At 38.5% G+C, this 17,946-nt stretch overlaps 1 protein-coding gene across 1 annotated transcript in view; it reads left to right on the top strand.

The window, feature by feature from the left end:
- Positions 1-17,946, top strand: part of FRMD4B (FERM domain containing 4B) — a 336,744-nt gene that overhangs the window by 102,905 nt on the left and 215,893 nt on the right. Inside the window, exon 4 of the mRNA XM_082412128.1 lies at positions 5,830-5,957. The gene's annotated coding sequence lies outside the window, so the exon portion shown is untranslated. The remainder of the gene's footprint in view (positions 1-5,829; positions 5,958-17,946) is intronic.

Raw genomic sequence — 17,946 nt, 5'->3', positions numbered from 1 at the left:
GGCAGGCAGATTCTTAACCACTGCGCCACCAGGGAAGCCCCCCCCCCCCCACTTCTTGAGTAAAGCGCCTGTGACACATCTTGTCACTGAGCATACATGTGGCTCCATCTGCCCCCTGGTGTTTGGGAGGCTGAATGGTCTTTTCTTCTTTTTGCTTCTTCCCCGTGGTTCTTAAGTAAGGATGGCATTAAATTGCCTTGATCTAGGTGAGTAGTTCTTAAAGAATGGTTTTTGGACTACCTCATCAGAATTATCTAGGGTACTTGTTGAAAATGAAGACTCCTGTGCCTCAACCCAGGTTTGTGGAATCACAGCCTCTAGGGGTGGGACTGGGAATCTGACTTCTTAAACTCAGATCCACTGAAAAATAATACTTTGTCAATAGGAATAAAACGTTTTATATTTTATCATTCGAATTGTCTTCTCTATGTTGGATGAATAGAGAGATGGATAGATAGATAGATGGATAGATGTATAGGTGTTTGTAAATGGATAAAAAGTTTCTGTTTCCATGCAGAGAAACTGTTAATGGTTATCTTTTAGGTGTAAAAATGGGGTGAATGGGAGAGTGGGGCTTTCTGTGTTCTAAGACACTTAGAAACCTGGATACACAGACCGTAGATGTGTTTAGAATTCCTAAACACATTGTAAGTATTTGTGCAGTTAAGCTGTTTCTTTGAGAGACTAGAAATATCTATGTAATATTATTTAGTTTGCTAGCGTGTGTATGGCCAGTGGGAGAAAGGGAATACTCCTTAGTTGATATAAGAGGACACAGAAGGAACAACCAGGGGGCTTAGGGGAGATCAGAGTTAGTTCGTTTATTCACTTACTCATTTATTCAGCAAATATTCATTGAAAAACACCTAGTGTGTGCCAGAAACTGTTTGAGGTGCTGAGGACACAGGAGAGAGCAAGTCAGCAGGGTCCCTGATCATGTAGCACTTCTAGTCTACTATGGGGAAACACCAATAAAGAGTTAAACAAGATAACTTCAAATGGTGACAAATGCTGTGAAGAAATAAAGGAGCTGTGCCATTATGAGTGATCAGAGGGCCATTCTCTTGTGGACAGGGATGGTCCCTCAGAGATGACATCTCAACTGAGACCCTAATGGCAAGAAGAAACCAGCCAGGGGCATATCTGGGGAATAAGGGTTCCAGAAAAGGGAAGCTGCATGGACAAAGGTCCCAAGGTGGATTAGCTTGTTGAGTTTGGGGTACATTCAGAAAACTTGTGTGGCTAAAGCTTAATGAACAACAGAAGGTACAAGATAAAGTTTAAGAGGAAAACAGCGCCAAGCCACATATTATAATCATGCCAGAGTAAGGAATTTGAATGTCATTCTAAGTGTAATAGAAAGTCCTAGCAGAGCTACACTGAGAGAGGGATGAGTTGATATATTTGGATTTGAGGTTTTTTTAAATCACTGCAGCACTCAAAATTATGTAGAAACTTACAGTAAATTGTAAATAGATATGCAAATACTTGGAAATCATAAAAGAACTAAAGAAATGGCAAGATATACCATATACATGGAAGGGGAAGGTCAATATCATAAAATGTTGATGTTTACAAAAAAGTATTTATAAATTCATTGCAGTTCTAAGCTAAATCCCAACAGCATTCTAAAATTTGAGTGGCAGTGTAAAAATTCACGAATTTAACAAGGGAGTTTTGCAAAAGGAGAAAAAAGAGTTAGGACTCCACTAACTATCAAAAGCTATTATAAAATCTTAGTAATTAAGATACTGTGTTTTTGGTGAAAGGGTACAGAAAAATAGATGAGTGGGGCAGAACAGAGAGCCCAGTGATGAGCTGAACAAAATGAATGTTTCTGTATGATGCAGGAGGACTGGGAAGTCCCAGTGGAAAACATGGGGAATCAGGAGTAAATGGTGTTGGAACAATTGGTTTACCATAAGAAAAAAGTAATGATATTTTTTTCTGTGAGTCTGTTACTTTTTTGTGGTATTCACTAGTTGTATTTTTTTTAGATTCCACATGTGATATATGGTACTTGTCATTCTCTGACTTATTTTACTTTACATAATTCCCTCCAAGTCCATCCATGTTTGTTGCAAATGGCAACATTTTATTCTTTTTTTATGGCTGAGTAGGATTCCATTGTGTATATATATATACACCACATCTTCTTTGTCCATTCATCTGTTGATGGGTAGATGCTGCTGGTACTACTTTGAACTCCAAGAGGATGTGACCACTTTTTTTGCTTCATTTCTCTCTTGCCCAAAAGTTCTTCCTAGTGTGACAGTTGCCCCTGTTGCTTCCTTTGTCTTCCAAGTTATGAAGTTGTCATCTAAAGAAGCCAGGAATTTGTCAGCTGCTCACACTTTTAGCAAAATGAGATGCTCAACTGATATCTAAACAATTTATCCCCATCCCTCCAGTTATGCCCCCACACCTTTCTTTTTCTGAGCATTTTGATTATTGTGGTAAAATATACTTAACCTAAAATTTACCATTGTAATTATTTTTAAGTGTACAATTCAGTGGCATTAAGTACACTCACGATGTTGTACAACCGTCACCACCTCTGTCTCTAGAATCTTTTGCATCAGCTCATACTGAAACTCTGTGACCATCAAACAGTAACTTACCATTCCTCAGTCCCCTCATCCCCCGATGACCTCTGTTCTACATTCTCTATGAATTTGACTCTAGGAACCTCATACAAGTGGAATCAAACAATATTTATCCTTTTGCATCTGGCTTATTCCACTCGCTGTAATGTTTTAAAGATTCAGTCACATTGCAGCGTGTATCAGAATTTCATTCTTTTTAAGAATAGATACTATTCCATTGTATGTATATACCACATTTTGTTAACCCATTCATTCGTTTATGGACACTTGGGTTGTTTCTACCTTTCTGCTATTGTGAACAATATAACAGATAACGCAGCTATGAACATGGTGTACAAATATCTGTTTGAGTCCCTGCTTTCAGTACTTTCTGGTACATACCCAGAAGTGGAATTGCTGAATCATATAGTAATTCTATGTTTAATTTTTTGGGGATCGAGTGCACAGTTAACTTTGGCAAATTAAAGAAGGGGGCATGAGATGCTGTCCTGAATCTCCCATTTCCTGGTTGGTCACAGTTCCTTCAGGTATCTCACCATTCCCAGAGTGATTCTGTTATTTAAAAATAATGGGGTTATTGTAACTCATCCATCCTAATTCATTGAGACTTGCAGTTCTTTGCTCATCCTCAGATACCTAATAGCACAAGTATCTTTCACTAAATTTTATGGGTGAAGTTATATGCTCTAATTGCATTTGTGTATTTGGTACGTCCGAAGATCTTAACACACAGCCCTCACTCATGTTAAGAGGCATGGTAGAATATATTTCCATAACGCTCTTAGCTTGCCTTTTCTCCCTTCCTTTCTTTAATCTCCTTCCAAATACCATCCCCTCTGTTTCTATTCATAGGCTTTGGGGTTTTCAAATTGATGCATATTTACTTCGTGTATAGTGCTGTTTGTTACAGGCAGGAGTCATTGTGCATGGGGCCATGGAATCAAAAAACTTACTAGCTGTGTGTAACTTCAGACAAGGGATTATATTTCCCTGACTCAGTTTCCTCATCTTCACCATATAATGAAACCTATATTATTTTCGGAGTTTCTAGATACATCGGAGGCCACGTAAGTGGTGTACCCAACTCTGGCTTACGGTGGGTGCTCGATAAATGGTAGTTTTCTAGGCAATTGGGAGGTATCCGTTCATTTCTCTTTTTTCTGTCCTTGTGATCCGAGCTGACAGAAGCTGTTCAGTCTTTGTTAACACAACTAAAATAAGTAAGGGACTTAAACAGTTCTTTATACATGATGCTAGATGCTGCTTGTTATATCATTATTTACAAGGAGCTTTTGTCATCTAGTGGACACATGACAGTTGTGGAGAGATGGTTCAATAAAGCAGAAAATATACGGAGTCGTTCCAGCACCAGTTTTCCCTGTGTGCGTAATCTTTTGCAAATCACTCTCTCTCTCTCTGAGTCTCATTAATCTGTAAAGTAGGGGCTTGGACTCTTAACACCTGCCTAGTATATTCTATCTAAGCCCAGTATTTTACCTAATAGTCTTGGGGACCAAGGGGATGACTGGGTGTGGGAGGTCTTCATTCTGATTTAGAATGACCCAAACCACTACCCCATCCCCTCACTCTCTACCTACATTACACCCTATCAACATCAGATTTCACTATGTAGATTTAACATAGTTCATATTTTAATGTTTAATTTTAAACACCTAACATAAAATTAGCCTCTTACTAGCTTTAAGAGCTACTTTCCTCCTAAAAGGATATTGAAGAAGATTGCCTACAAGAAACTCCCAACCTACGCTATGCTCTCGTTGTAGATGAGTTCTTAGAATATCTAGTTACCGAGTCCAAGCTCATACTGCTTGCTGCACTAGAGACCAATAAATCGAGAGACAAGTTGTTGGGGCAAGGAATAGAGACTTTATTCAGAAAGCCAGCAGTTTGCGAAGATGGTGGACTAGTGTCCCAAAGAACCTTCTTTCTTACCCCAGTTAGAATTGATACAAATTGATACAAAAGGGGGAGCGGATGTGGTTGGTGGTTACGTACTTCTTGATGCCAGAATCCTTTGTTCTTGCAGCTGTCTACATAGATCTGGTCGTAATGTTCCTATAAACCTCCACAACCAATGTTGTTCTTTGTTCTGCAATTTTTTATCTTTATATGAATGGAGAAGTGTTATACCTTTAAAAGTAGGAGCCTTGAGAATGGGCTATAATGTCTATTTCAGGCTATAGGCAACATTCTTTTACAGAGACAGCATGACTAAGCACAAGCAACAAAGCACAAGGGTTAGAGCTAAAGGAATAAACCCAATATGGAGTCAGGTTTGTTCTTCTCTCTTACAGTTCCTGTTAGAAAAGATGGATTTGTCCTATGGCAACAGTAAGGAGAGAGCAGATAAAGGTGCTTGTGAAGGAATCATACTGAGTTCTTTCTACTTCCTGTTGCCACCTTCCACCTCACACCTATGTCACATCTAGAGGAGTTGAGGGTCAGCTGGGATGGGCTGTGGTGTCCGTTGAGGACGGTGCAACAGTGGAGATGCATTGAACCACGTGGCACAATGATGAATACCGCATCTGCTGCCACTGCCCTCCTCCTCTTGTCCAGTTTTCACACCCTGCTGTGGGCAAAACAGTTTGGGCCCACAGTTGACAAGCGAGAATTGTCCTTCCCGACTGAAGGAGAGCTTCTGGGGAAAAGCTGTTTTCTTTTAAAGGCAGAATAACAAATCCATATAAATGAGTGTATCTTATGGCGCAATACACACACTAAATTTCATCAGTATTCATGACATGTGCTTCATTCTCTCCACAACTGACATCTGTTAAAAACTAGATTCAGGAGTAAACCATCCTGGTTTCAGCAATTCTGAAACACAGATTCTGAGGTAATATTTTATTGAGTTCTCCCACTCTCACAGCCTTGATTTTACAACTGACTGTAGCTAACTTTTAGTGCTATAGCGTCTCCTACAGAGACAGAGGCTAGCATTCTATATTCAATGAAAGGCATTATGTGAGAAGCCAAATCAGTATCAGGTCTTTAGTTGTTAAGGAGAACCTCCTTTCGTCTGTACTTTGAGATAGCTCTATTCTAAATCTCATCTAATTAGGTGAATTTCTAAAACTGTGATTAAACTGTAGCCAATCAAAGGAAAATTAGAAATAAATTAGAAGTCCCTGATTTGAGATGTCTAGTTCTTTCCTATATGCCTACAGAAATCAAGGAGCTGCTCCCTTCTGTGTTTCAGGTTTTGATGAGAAATCCAGAAGAAAGAATGTGTGAAGGAAAAAGATGACATCTGTGCCTGGCAAACAAAATCCAAAGATTATTACAGTGAAAACAAAAGGAAAACAAGACAGTACTTACTAGTTCAAGGTAAGCAGACATCTCTGTAAATGCTGAACTCTGATATGTTAGAACAGGAAAGTGGGTTTATGAATGTTTGTGAGTGTACATTGAGTTGTCAAATGGGGATAGGATATGATATATGATATGATCTACCATCTAAACATCTGTCTTATGAGCAATGAGGAAGAAAATCAGTAAATACAGTTAGTCTGCTACTCTCACATAAAAGCTAAGTGCCCAAAAGTTAAATGATAGATCACATTTTAAAAAGGGGTTCTCTTGTCAGAAAGGAAAAGAAACAAACAAAAACTAATAAACAATGCTTTAACTCTACTGTGCCAGAGACACATTTCCTATATTTCCAATATTCTATTTGCATGTTTGTAAAATTGTCTTTTTATTCGCAGTTGAACATTTGACCAGTTTAAGTCCACTGGGCAATTGAGCAACACTAATGATTATTTTTATATATGCAGTGATTTTCTTCCTTAGCTTAGTTGTAGTGAAGGTGTGCTTTATATCTTTTATATCAATACTTACGGGTTTGTTTTTCCATTTTCCACTGCTTTTTAGAATACAGTGAGGGGGGAAAATGAAATACTCCGATGGTTACCCAAGCCTGCCACAGTGATGACAATGTGATAGAAACCAAATGTGGGTGTGTAGGTGGCACTTCCATGTGCTCTCTTGAGATTTTTCTGCATTAGTTGATCTCAGTAGTTCATATTTGATAGGCAAAGGTGGTTTGAAGAGTACTGATGTCTAATGTGCAAAAAGTATGAATTGTGCACAAGTAGAATGTACAACAGTTAAAGACAGCGTTTTCCCAGTCTTCTCAAAATGCTGCCTCTAGGGACTTCCTTGGTGGTCCAGTGGTAAAGAATCCGTCCTGCAGTGCAGGGGATGCGGGTTCAATCCCTGGTCAGGGAACTAAGATCCCACATGCCGCGGGGCAGCTAAGCCCTCGTACCAGAACTATTGAGCTCATGCGCCTCAACTAGAGCCCGCGTGCCGCAAACTACAGAGCCCACGCGCCACAAACTACAGAGCCCACGCGCCACAACTAGAGAAGAGAAAAACCCGCACGCCACAACTAGAGGGAAGCCTGTGCACCACAAAAGAGCCCGCACACCACAACGATAGATCCTGCATGCCTCAACGAAGATCCCGCGTGCCGCCACTAAGACCTAACGCAGCTAAAAATAAATAAAATAAATAAATAAATAAATCTTTTAAAAAAATTCTGCCCCTAGTGAAATTAATGATAGGATTGCAGTTTCCGCGCGCTGGCCCCTGGTGGCGAGGACTACAGTGTGGTGGTCCAGGACATGGACTCTACCACTTACCTCCTGTGTGACTGCAGTGAAAATGATGAGTCTTCCTTTGCCTCAGTTTCCTGGATTAGGGAAGGATGAGTAGATGAAATGAGTTAATGTATGCAAGGCACTTGGGCCAAGGCCAAGCGTATAAAGAGTGCTCAATAATTGTTAACTGATTTTGTTTTCATTGAGTGAAGTGTACTTCGGGGATGATCATTTCAGTTGTTTGTTTTTTGGTCAGTAGAGATGTGGAAAAGCCCAAAAGATGTCAGGGAAGTGAAGGGCGATAATTCTAACCCTGGGCGTATTTGCACTTTCCGAGAGACTGTCATCGGGACTGCCGGGCACCAGGCGGAGATGTAAGAAAGTTAGAGGGGAGCTCAGGGCATTTCTCAGATTCTTACTGATTTATGTACTTTGAGAAGTATTAGTGAATATAGACTTAAATGATGTAGGATCTTCTTAAATCACAAATCAGGCTCTTTGCTGTAACCTGTAAGGCTTGGTGCCTGTAAGGCTTGGTGTGACCCAGCTGTGGCCATTCTCCGAGCCTCACCCCCTTAGCTCCTTATGCGCACTCTTACCTCCTTCCTGACCCTCTAAATCACACCAACTCTTTTGCACTTGGAGCCTTTGCACACACTCAGTGCAGCCTGGGTGCTTTCTCTCTTGGCACCTGACTCCTGGCCTTTTCCTTTAATCTCAGACTGGATTTTCTCTGGCTTCTCTACTCAGAAGGACCCCTTTGTGATGGTATCTTCCAAAAATATCATCCCTAGTGACATCCTCATCAACAGTGACTATGAGTGCTGTATTGTCCATATCCCTGCAACGAGGTGTATTCAGATTTTCTTCATCCTTGCCAATCCGACAGGTGATGAGCTTGGTTATTTAAAGTTGGTATAAGGGAGAATGTGAAGGTAAGCAGTGAGGGCCAAGGTTAATCATTCATTAACTCATCTTCGGAGGCTGTTTCCTTTTTTTTTTTTAGCACAACATTGTAAATCAACTATACTTCAATTTAAAAAAAAAACAAAACTTGTTTCCTTTATAGCACTCATGATTATTGGGAGTTATTTTCTTTATTTGGCTGTTCAGTTATTTTTCACCTGCCCTTTTTACTGGTACGTAAAAAAGTACGTAAATTCTGTGAGGCCCAAGATGGTGTTTGCCTCTTCACAGTGATATTCTGGGATCCTGGTTCAGCAACTGCAATATACAAAGTGCTCGAAAAACATTTTGGGAGCGAAAGAATGAATGAGAGAGACAGGCTTCCTGCCCTCAGGAGCACAGGTCTCGTAAATGAAATAGACGATTGTTCTACAGTGTTAGATGTTCAGAAATAGAGTGAGGAGGGAATCAGTGGGTCTCACAAAAAAATTAGACTCATGTAGGCAGGAGCGATATTCTGAGTATTAACTACCAGTCAGCACAAATAAGGATCAAGTTGAGCTGGCATCGGTAATGGTGCTGGGCAGGGTTTTCACCTTTCAGCTGCTGGATTGTGGGGAGGTGGGTTGGGATTCAAGGGTGGGGCTCAGGACAGTGATCTATTGCCAACCACTATGGAGGAATTTTCAGTATTTTAGCATTAAGTGCAGCTGCATGTGTGTATTTCTACTGAAATCAGCCCTGATTATAGAAACAAGCAGACCCCTTCTGGTCCTGGAATTCTGTTCTGTGCTTTGGTCTAGAGGACTCTTGACACCCTCAAACTTCACCCCTGAGCACCCTGTGCCCTCATGGCACACCTGTACATCCTTCCTTATACCTACTTTAAATTAGCCAACTCATCACCTGTCAGACTGGCAAGGATGAGAGAAATTCCAAATAATTCTTGTGGGAAAGATATGGACAAAAAAGCTCTCACGGTCTCTGTTGATAAGAATGTCAATAGGGGTGATATTTCTGGAAGCTAACTTGGGAGTATCTATCAAAATGTTAAATGCTATTGACCAGCTAATAGCACTTTTAGGAGTTCATCTTCCAGGAAAACTGGTAGAAATGCAAAATGATGTATGTACTAGTATATTCACTCTAGCACTGTTTTACTGGCAGAAATATGGCAGCAGTTTATACGTCTGTTGTTAGAAAAGTAGTAAATAAATGATGGTACTTGCATCTACTAGAATAATGTGGCTTTTAAAAATTTAGGATAGGGACTTCCCTGGTGGCGCAGTGGTTGGGAATCTGCCTGCCAATGCAGGGGACACGGGTTCGACCCCTGGTCTGGGAAGATCCCACATGCTGCGGAGCGACTAAGCCCGTGAGCCACAACTACTGAGCCTGCGCGTCTGGAGCCTGTGCTCCGCAACAAGAGAGGCCGCGATAGTGAGAGGCCCGCGCACCGCGATGAAGAGCGGTCCCCACTTGCCGCAACTGGAGAAAGCCCTCGCACAGAAACGAAGACCCAACACAGCCAAAAATAAATAAATAAAAAAAAAAAAAAAAAAAAAAATTTAGGATAGATAGCTAAAATGTATTAAGTAAAAGGGAAGAAGGCTGCCAAAATTGTGTATACCATGATCATGTTTGTTAACAGCAAATGAACACAACCCAAGTGTCCCTCAGCAGATGAATGGATGAGAAAAATTTGGTATGCAATGGAATATTATTCAGCCATTAAAAGGAATAAAGTTCTGAAACAGGCTGCAACATGGATAAACCCTGAAAACATTATGCTGGGTGACACAAAGGGACAAATATTGTGTGATTCCACTTACATGAAACATCGAGAATGGGGAAATTTGTAGAGACAGGAAGTAGATTAGACATTACCTGGAGCTGGGATGAGGGAAGATGGGGAGTTGATGATTAATGGATACTGTTTGGAGTGATGAAAAAGTTTTGGAAATAGATGGTGGTGATTGTTGTACAACAGTGTGAATGTAATTAATACCACTGAATTGTACAGCTAAAAATGATTGAGGGACTTCCCTGGCGGTCCAGTGGTTAGGACTCCATGCTTCCACTGCAGGGGGCATGGGTTCGATCCCTGGTCAGGGAACTATGACCCTGCGTGCCACGCAGCACGGCCAAAAAAATTAAAAAGAAAAATAATCTGCATGTTCTGATGATTCTAGAACGATAGCATTAAAAAAAAATGAAGTGGCAGGTTTTATGTCATATATATTTTACCACAATTAAAAAAAACTTTAAAGAAAAAGCAAACGAACAGTCAAAAAATAAAAGCAGAAAAACACATGCATGCATGCCCACGCACACTGTATAATCTGGAAAGATGTGTTTGGATTGTTGATGGTGGTTATGTCTAACAGATGGAATTAGGGAAGAACAGAAGAAAATTTTGTCCTATATACTTGTGTATTTTTGGCACTTTTCACAGTGAACATATATTTTATAATTTTTTAATTGAAGATTTTTCTTTAAAGTTGACCTGTGCTAAAATCTTGGAGTTGGTACAATTTTCTAGCTTGTACAACCAAAACAATCCTGCAAGTCTGTTTGCAGTTGAATTTGCTTGTGTCTAACATCCCTGTGCAATGTTTAACCTAGAGTGAGAATTTAATTATAGTTTAAAACACTGAGTGGTTTTCCTTTTCTAGATTAAATTATTTCTTGTGGAAAAACAGGCTCTCAATATAGAAGGAATTTGGTCTTCTGACTCCCTCAGTGAGGACCAACTCTTCTATCTAGTAATTTACTGTAAAGCAGGATGCTTCTATTTGTAGTTTTACATCCCTTTCTTTGGTATTTAAGGCATGTTGGCTGTAAAAAAAATGAGCCTCAATCTCAGAACACTGAACATTTTTTGCATAATAAGAGATTTTCTAAAACCCTAATAAATTGTGCAGAAAATACCACTTTAATGGGTCATCCATTATATAAAAGGTTTAAGCCCTATAATGAGATCATAAATTTGTGCAAGTAAAGAGAAAATATGGAAGGATGCACACTCACCAGGCTACTCGTGTTGGTAACCTCAAGGAGATTATCTGATGGGTGGCATCAGATGAAAGATTACTTATTTTTCTTTATATACTTGTGTATTGTTGAATTGTTACAATTAGGACCTTTTCTTAATCGCTTTATTAAGGTATAACTGACATATAATAAACTGCACATATTTAAAGTGTAAAATTTGAGATCAAATATAGTTAAGACAGGATCCTCGGAGAACTGTGTGTCTTGCTTGGTATTGAATGTTCAGCACCACTTAGGCAATAAAATAAAGCAGCAGCTCAGAGCTGAGAAACCCCAAAAATAAAAAATTAAGTGTACAATTTGATGTTTTGACCTACGCATATACCCATGAAAGCGTCACCATTATCAAGAGAATGAAAACTTCTGCCATTCCACAAGGTTTCTTTATGCCCCTTTGTAATCCCACCTACCTACCCTACCGAGCCCCTGTCTTGCCCCAGGCAACCACTGATCTTGTTTTTATCACTGTACAATAGTTTGCATTTCCTACAAACCCATGTAAATGAAATCATACAGTACATATCTTTTTGTCTGACATCTTTCACTCAGCATAATTATTTTGAGATTCATCCATGCTATAATGTGTATGGATATTTCATTTCTTTTTATTGTTGAGTTGTATTCCATTATATAAATAAACCCCCATTTGTGTATTTATTCACCATTGATAGACATTTGAGTTGTTCCCAGATTTTCACTATTATGAATAATGCTACAATGAACATTCATGTACAAGTCTTCATATGGACATATGCTTTCATTTCTCTTGGGTAAATACCTAAGAGTTGAATGCCTGGATCATATGGTAGGTGTATGTTTAATTTTTTAACAAATTTTCCAAAGTGGTTGTACCATTTTACATCCCTGTCTGCACTGAATGAGAGTTCAGTTGCTCCAGATCCTTGTCAGTACTTGGTATGATCAATCTTTTTCCATTTTACCCATTCTAATAAGTATGTAAGTAGTAACTCATCATGGTGTCAACTTGCATTTCCTTAATGGCAAATGTAGGTAATAACTCATCGTGGTGTCAACTTGCATTTCCTTAATGGCAAATTATGTTGACTATCTTTTCATGCTCTTACTTGTCATCTGTATATCTTCAGTAGTTGTGGCACGTGGGCTCAGTAGTTGTGGCTCGTGGGCTCTAGAGCGCAGGCTCAGTAGTTGTGGCGCACAGACTTAGTTGCTCCGCGGCATGTGGGATCTTCCCGGCCCAGGGCTCGAACCTGTGTCCCCCGCATTGGCACGTGGATTCTTAACCACTGTGCCACCAGGGAAGTCCAAAAAAGGAGAAATTTTAAATGTGTTTGATTTGATGTAATTTGAATTATTATAGTGAGGGACATTTAAAGATATTTGTCAGCCCTAGGAATTTTTACCTTTAGATACCTACCCCACATGATAACAAGCATATTAAAATGCACAGGGACTTCCCTCGTGGTGCAGTGGTTGAGACTTCACCTTCCAATGCAGGGGGTGTGGGTTCGATCCCTGGTTGGGGAGCTAAGATACCACATGCTTCATGGCCAAAAAAACCAAAACATAAAACAGAAGCAATACTGTAACAAATTCAATAAAGACTTTAAAAATGGTCCACATCAAAAAAAAAATCTTAAAAAAATAAAATAAAATAAAATGCACAGGTATCCCACATTAAAAATAATTTCTTACTCTATATGTTGTTTAAAAACCCTATAATTTTGCTTTTGAAACTGTTTATTACAATAAACTCATTTATTATTGGCTATAATTTTCCAGGATTCATCATGCATTTTAGTTGATCCATACCAAATAAAAAAATCAAACCTAAAAATTATTTTTAAAAGTAATGCAATTTGTGAATATGATGATTTATCAACTAATGAAGTGGACAACATATTAACTTGTATAGATACTAACTTAAATATTTATTACTTTAGATTGTGTAGTTTTCATATTTAAAAGTCATTAAGTTTGTTTCCTTGTTTTTTAACTCTAGAATACTTTTTCTAGGTCCCTGGAAAATGTGTAGTTTCTAGACTTTGGATAAAATAGTCTGGTTAAAATACATTTGAAGAAAAATAGAATAATAAATTTTAAAAGAGGTACAAATAATTTAAACATTTTCTCAATCATGAATAGACAATCATTAGGTGTAAGTAACAGGATTTGAAACAGGTACTTGGAGACTGACTGTCATTTAGAACACTAAACATTGAGGAATTTGATGTATTTCTTCTGGTACCTGAATTTCTGCTGAAGTTTGATTAAAACAAAGAAAGAGACTCTCCTTAGGCTCTGATGTCTCACAAAATGATGGCTCTTATTTTTTTAAATTTTCTTATTTTTAAAATTTATTTTTTGTTTTAAAATTAATGCCTGATTTTTGTAAAAATATGCAAAGAGTAAAGTATTTTGTGATGTTGAAAATTAAAAACTCTCACCATCCACATCTCAAAGTTAACTGTTAAATATTTTTTTTAATTAAAATGAATAGACACCAGACATATGTACTTTTTTCCTCTTCAAAGCAAGAAATAACTTTAAAGTCATCAAAGATGCATATGTATATAGGAAAATCTAAATGTCAGATGATGAGTACTAGTGGTTGAAATATGTGCTCTTCCTATGGGAGTCTGCTTGAAAATCATTTGAAAATGTTAAACGCTCAACATCACCAATCATTAAGGAAATGCAAATCAAAACCACAGTGCGGTACCACTTACCATCAAGTAGGATGGCTATAATATATGTATATATAAAAAAGAGTTGGTGAAGTTATGGAGAAATTGGAATCCTGTGGGAATGTTAAATGATGCAGCCATTGTGGAAAACAGTACAGAGGTTCTTTAAAATGGAATATTGTTCAGCCGTAAAAAGGAAGGAAATTCTGACACATGGCACAATATGGATGAACCATGAAGACATTATGCTAAATGAAGTAAGGCAGACACAATAGGATAAATATTGTAGGATTCCATTTATATGCAGCACCTAGAGTAGTCAAATTCTTACAAAGTAGAAGGGTGATTGCTAGAGGAGGGACGGGGAAGTAGGGAGTTACTGTTTAGTGGATACAGAGTGTCATTTTGGGATGATGAAAAAGTTCTGGACATGGATTGTGGTGATGATTGCCCAATAGTATAAATGTACTTAATGCTACAGAACCATACACTTAAAAAATGTTAGGTTTTATCTGATATATAGTTTACCGCAATTTTAAAAAATGTTAAGAAGAGGAAAATTTCCAAGTGTTTCCAAATTTTAAAAGTTAATAGCTTAAAATACATCTTAGTGATAGTTCGCCAACATTTCATAATGGTCTCATGACCTAAAACAAAAGTACAGTATTTTTAAAGGGGAAAAAAATACTGTTTTCCATTTAAATGATGCTTCATACTCCTGACTTTAGTGGTGCAGATTCAGAAGCAAGGAATTACTAGCCAACTGCCAGGTGCTCTTTTAAGACTTTACATTGTTAACTCATTTAATCCTCAACAGAACTAGGAGATACTGTTATTTCCATTTCACAGATGAGGACTAGGAGAACAGAGAGGTTATGAAAGATTCCCAAAGTTACAGCGCTAGTGAGAGGTACAGCTGGCTGTCAAAACACTAGAAATGTGGCTTCAGAGCCCACAGCACTCTGAGTCACTCTGTTTTCCCACCTCCCAACTATGAAGAGCTTTATTATCAGGAGAGCTGTTTGTACACTGTGTGATCATTTCTAGGATTTCTTCTGGGTAGTTATACCTAAAAAGCTTGAGTGTATTGATATGCTATTAGCTTTTCTTCTGTAGAAGCCTGTGACCTGATACCTGTAAATGATTTGTCTCCAGCTGGAAATTAACATTTGCCCAGCTTTTTACTAATGCCCATCGTGAAGGAGACCCAGGAGAATGCTATAAAAATGAAAGTTTTCTAGGTTTTATCAAGGAAAGGCTCTGGAAAGGACATCTTTATATTGGAAGAGGAAAACATGACCTCATGTTCTTTCCTTCGCACTAAGATTGATGTCTCCCAAAATGTTAGGTTAATTAAAAAAAGAAAAAAAAAGACTTCATGTCTATGTTCAAATAATGCTGAATTAAAAGGAGTTAGAATTTCATGAGTGCTGGACTTCTTAGGGATTTGACATGCTAATAAATACTGTGAATTGCCAGAAAGAGATATAATATGTATAATACGTTAAATAATATATGAATATATACTATATATTTTAAAAATTGTTTCCCAGAGTTATTTTACCGCAGAGTACTTCCCCTGTGGAAAGTCACGCTTCCAGGAACACTTCTGGGAATAATGTTCTAGGGATTTTCCAAATCTACCACCAGGGGGCAGTTCTCCCCCCTTTTATATTCTGATTTAAACATTGACCAAAACTTTATTTTCCCTCAGCACACCTGAGACAGGCTGACATTTCCAAGCAGACTTTGCTAAAAACTTTCCAGGGATGAAGGAAAGAAATAAAAAAAAGTAAGAAGTCCTATAGTCATATTTCCAAATTCCATGGGGCTGAGCCAAAGAAATAGCAAATCTGCCAAGTTCTCCCGGGCCAGTATGGAATACGAGTTCTCAGGCATATTGCTTGCCTTTTTCCCTCCTGTTTCTCAGCCAAGTGGCCTTTCTATCATCTTGGCTCCCATGAGCATCTGTGGCCTTATGTTATCACAGCTGAGGATAAATCCCACAGACCTTTGTGTCTTCACAGCTCAAATTCTTTTCTGATTTAAATTTCTCAGGTCTGCCCTGTGATATTTCTTCTCAGTCTTGGTTGGAAGCTCTGAGGTACCTCTGTGGTGATGAATAGACATGGCAGTCCCATGAATGGTCTAATCCTGATTAAATTCGCAGTAAATGTGCCTCTCGGGTCTCATGCCAGGGCAGACATTATTAATCATCTCAGCATGCTTTCTCTGTAGAACTCAGTCTCACAATCCTTCCTGACCCTGGGCTCCAGGCAGGTATTACCAATAGAGTGCTGTTAATGTAATTGGGAAAATTCTCTCATCCAAACCTAGGATATAAATGCCACCCATCTCTGGAACTTTCTGTAGTGACTCTCTCAGATGAATGTAATCTCCCTAATTCTGTATGCAAACACACACACACACACACACACACACACAGGTTTTAAAAACTCTATTTTAGATCCACAAAAATCAAAGTCTCCACTCCAGCCCCATCACATCCTTATCCATACTTTATCTGTAGCACACTGTACAGGTGCTGCACTTAATTGGAAGAGGAGGGTTGTTACATCCAGCACATGCCAGAGGCTCCAAACTGAGCCCATTCTGTTGTTTAATTTCTGATTGTAATTGATATCATGTGATGTTATGTCCCATTTTAATTAGCGTGTCCTTGGAGTTGCCTTTGTATGAGCTGCTCAGGAAACAACACCCTGTGCTGTGTCAAACTTTAGCAAAAGCCTAACCTATTAATATTTTGGTAGGCTTTGAAACTATCTTCTGACAGGTGGGTTTTTTTAATGCTGAGAAGTTATTTTAATAAACATATTTGTACTGATTATGTCATTATATTTAATTTATATTTATATAAACATAATATTTAATTTAATAAAGAGAGCAGTAGGAGGTCTTCATTAAGGGTAACCTTTGGAGTTAGATGGGGTTCAGTTCTCTGCTCCACCACTTACTTGCTTTGGAGCCTTTGATTAATTACTACTTAACCCCTTATGAGAAATAAAGATAGTAACAACACCTATCTTGTTATGGTTTATTTATAAAATAAATGTTACTGTGCTTCTGCTTTGTACCAAGTATTAAACATCTTTGGGAGGACTGAATGGAATCAGGCAATTAATTCGTCTAGCCCTGAAATGATCCTGTTATTACTCCTCTTTTAAAGTACTCATGTTTCAGCTGAAGCCATCATGAACGGTGGGGGAAAAGGAAGGCCATGCCTGTCCTTGAATTCCAGACCCGTGAGAGATGAGATTCAGGTGGTAGGCCAACAAAGTCAATATTTAATGTTTAAATTGTGCGTTGAGGGTGGACTTTCCCAGTGGCTAGTGGGGGGCTGGGGTGTGAAGAGAATAACTGCTTCCAAGGCTGGATTCCAGTGTCCCCCTTCCCCTCAGGGGAGTGTGACTGAAAATGATGACCAGCAAGTTCAACTTTGCTGTTAATTCTTTGGTTTCTGTTTCCTGCTAAATTTAACTCCATCCACATTCTTATGGCAGCAGAACTGATGAACATTTATTAAATGTCCTCTCTGACCAAGACACTATGAAATAAAAAAGGTGTACTTGAGTTTACAGGGTAAGGGGGTGGTGACACTGATATACTGGGTAATTATTAGGAAAACATTTTGGAAATACTATAAATGAGAAATGAACAACTGAAGAGAGATAACAACACTGGGAAAAACTGAAAGACAAAAGAAACCTTTTAAAGCTCTGGCATGTCTCCCACCTTCCCATTGGCCTAAAACATGGTCCAGTCCCAGTGGTAGCAAGAAAGCCGGGGCTGAAAGGTAGGTAAAAAAAGGAGGACTGGAGGTAGGAAGAAATAAAGGCCATTATACCTCAAGTTCTGATTACAGAAGGTAAAGTTAATATCAACAGCATCCGTGGTTTTTATGTTGCTTGCATTTAATTTGTGACTTAGAATCTTACATTCATTCTTTTAACCTTGCCTCTTGAAATGAGCTTCAGAAATTAACCCCCCCAAAAAAATAAAATAAAAAATAAAATAAAAAAAGAAATTAACCCAGTCCACCCAAGCAAATTTCAAATTCATCTTTTT

The sequence above is a fragment of the Balaenoptera physalus genome (genome assembly GCF_965194825.1).
Source record: "Balaenoptera physalus genome assembly, chromosome: 11".
Taxonomy (NCBI): Eukaryota; Metazoa; Chordata; class Mammalia; order Artiodactyla; family Balaenopteridae; genus Balaenoptera; species Balaenoptera physalus.
The sequence above is the reverse complement of the archived record's forward strand: the minus strand, read 5'-3'. Positions and strand labels throughout refer to the sequence as shown.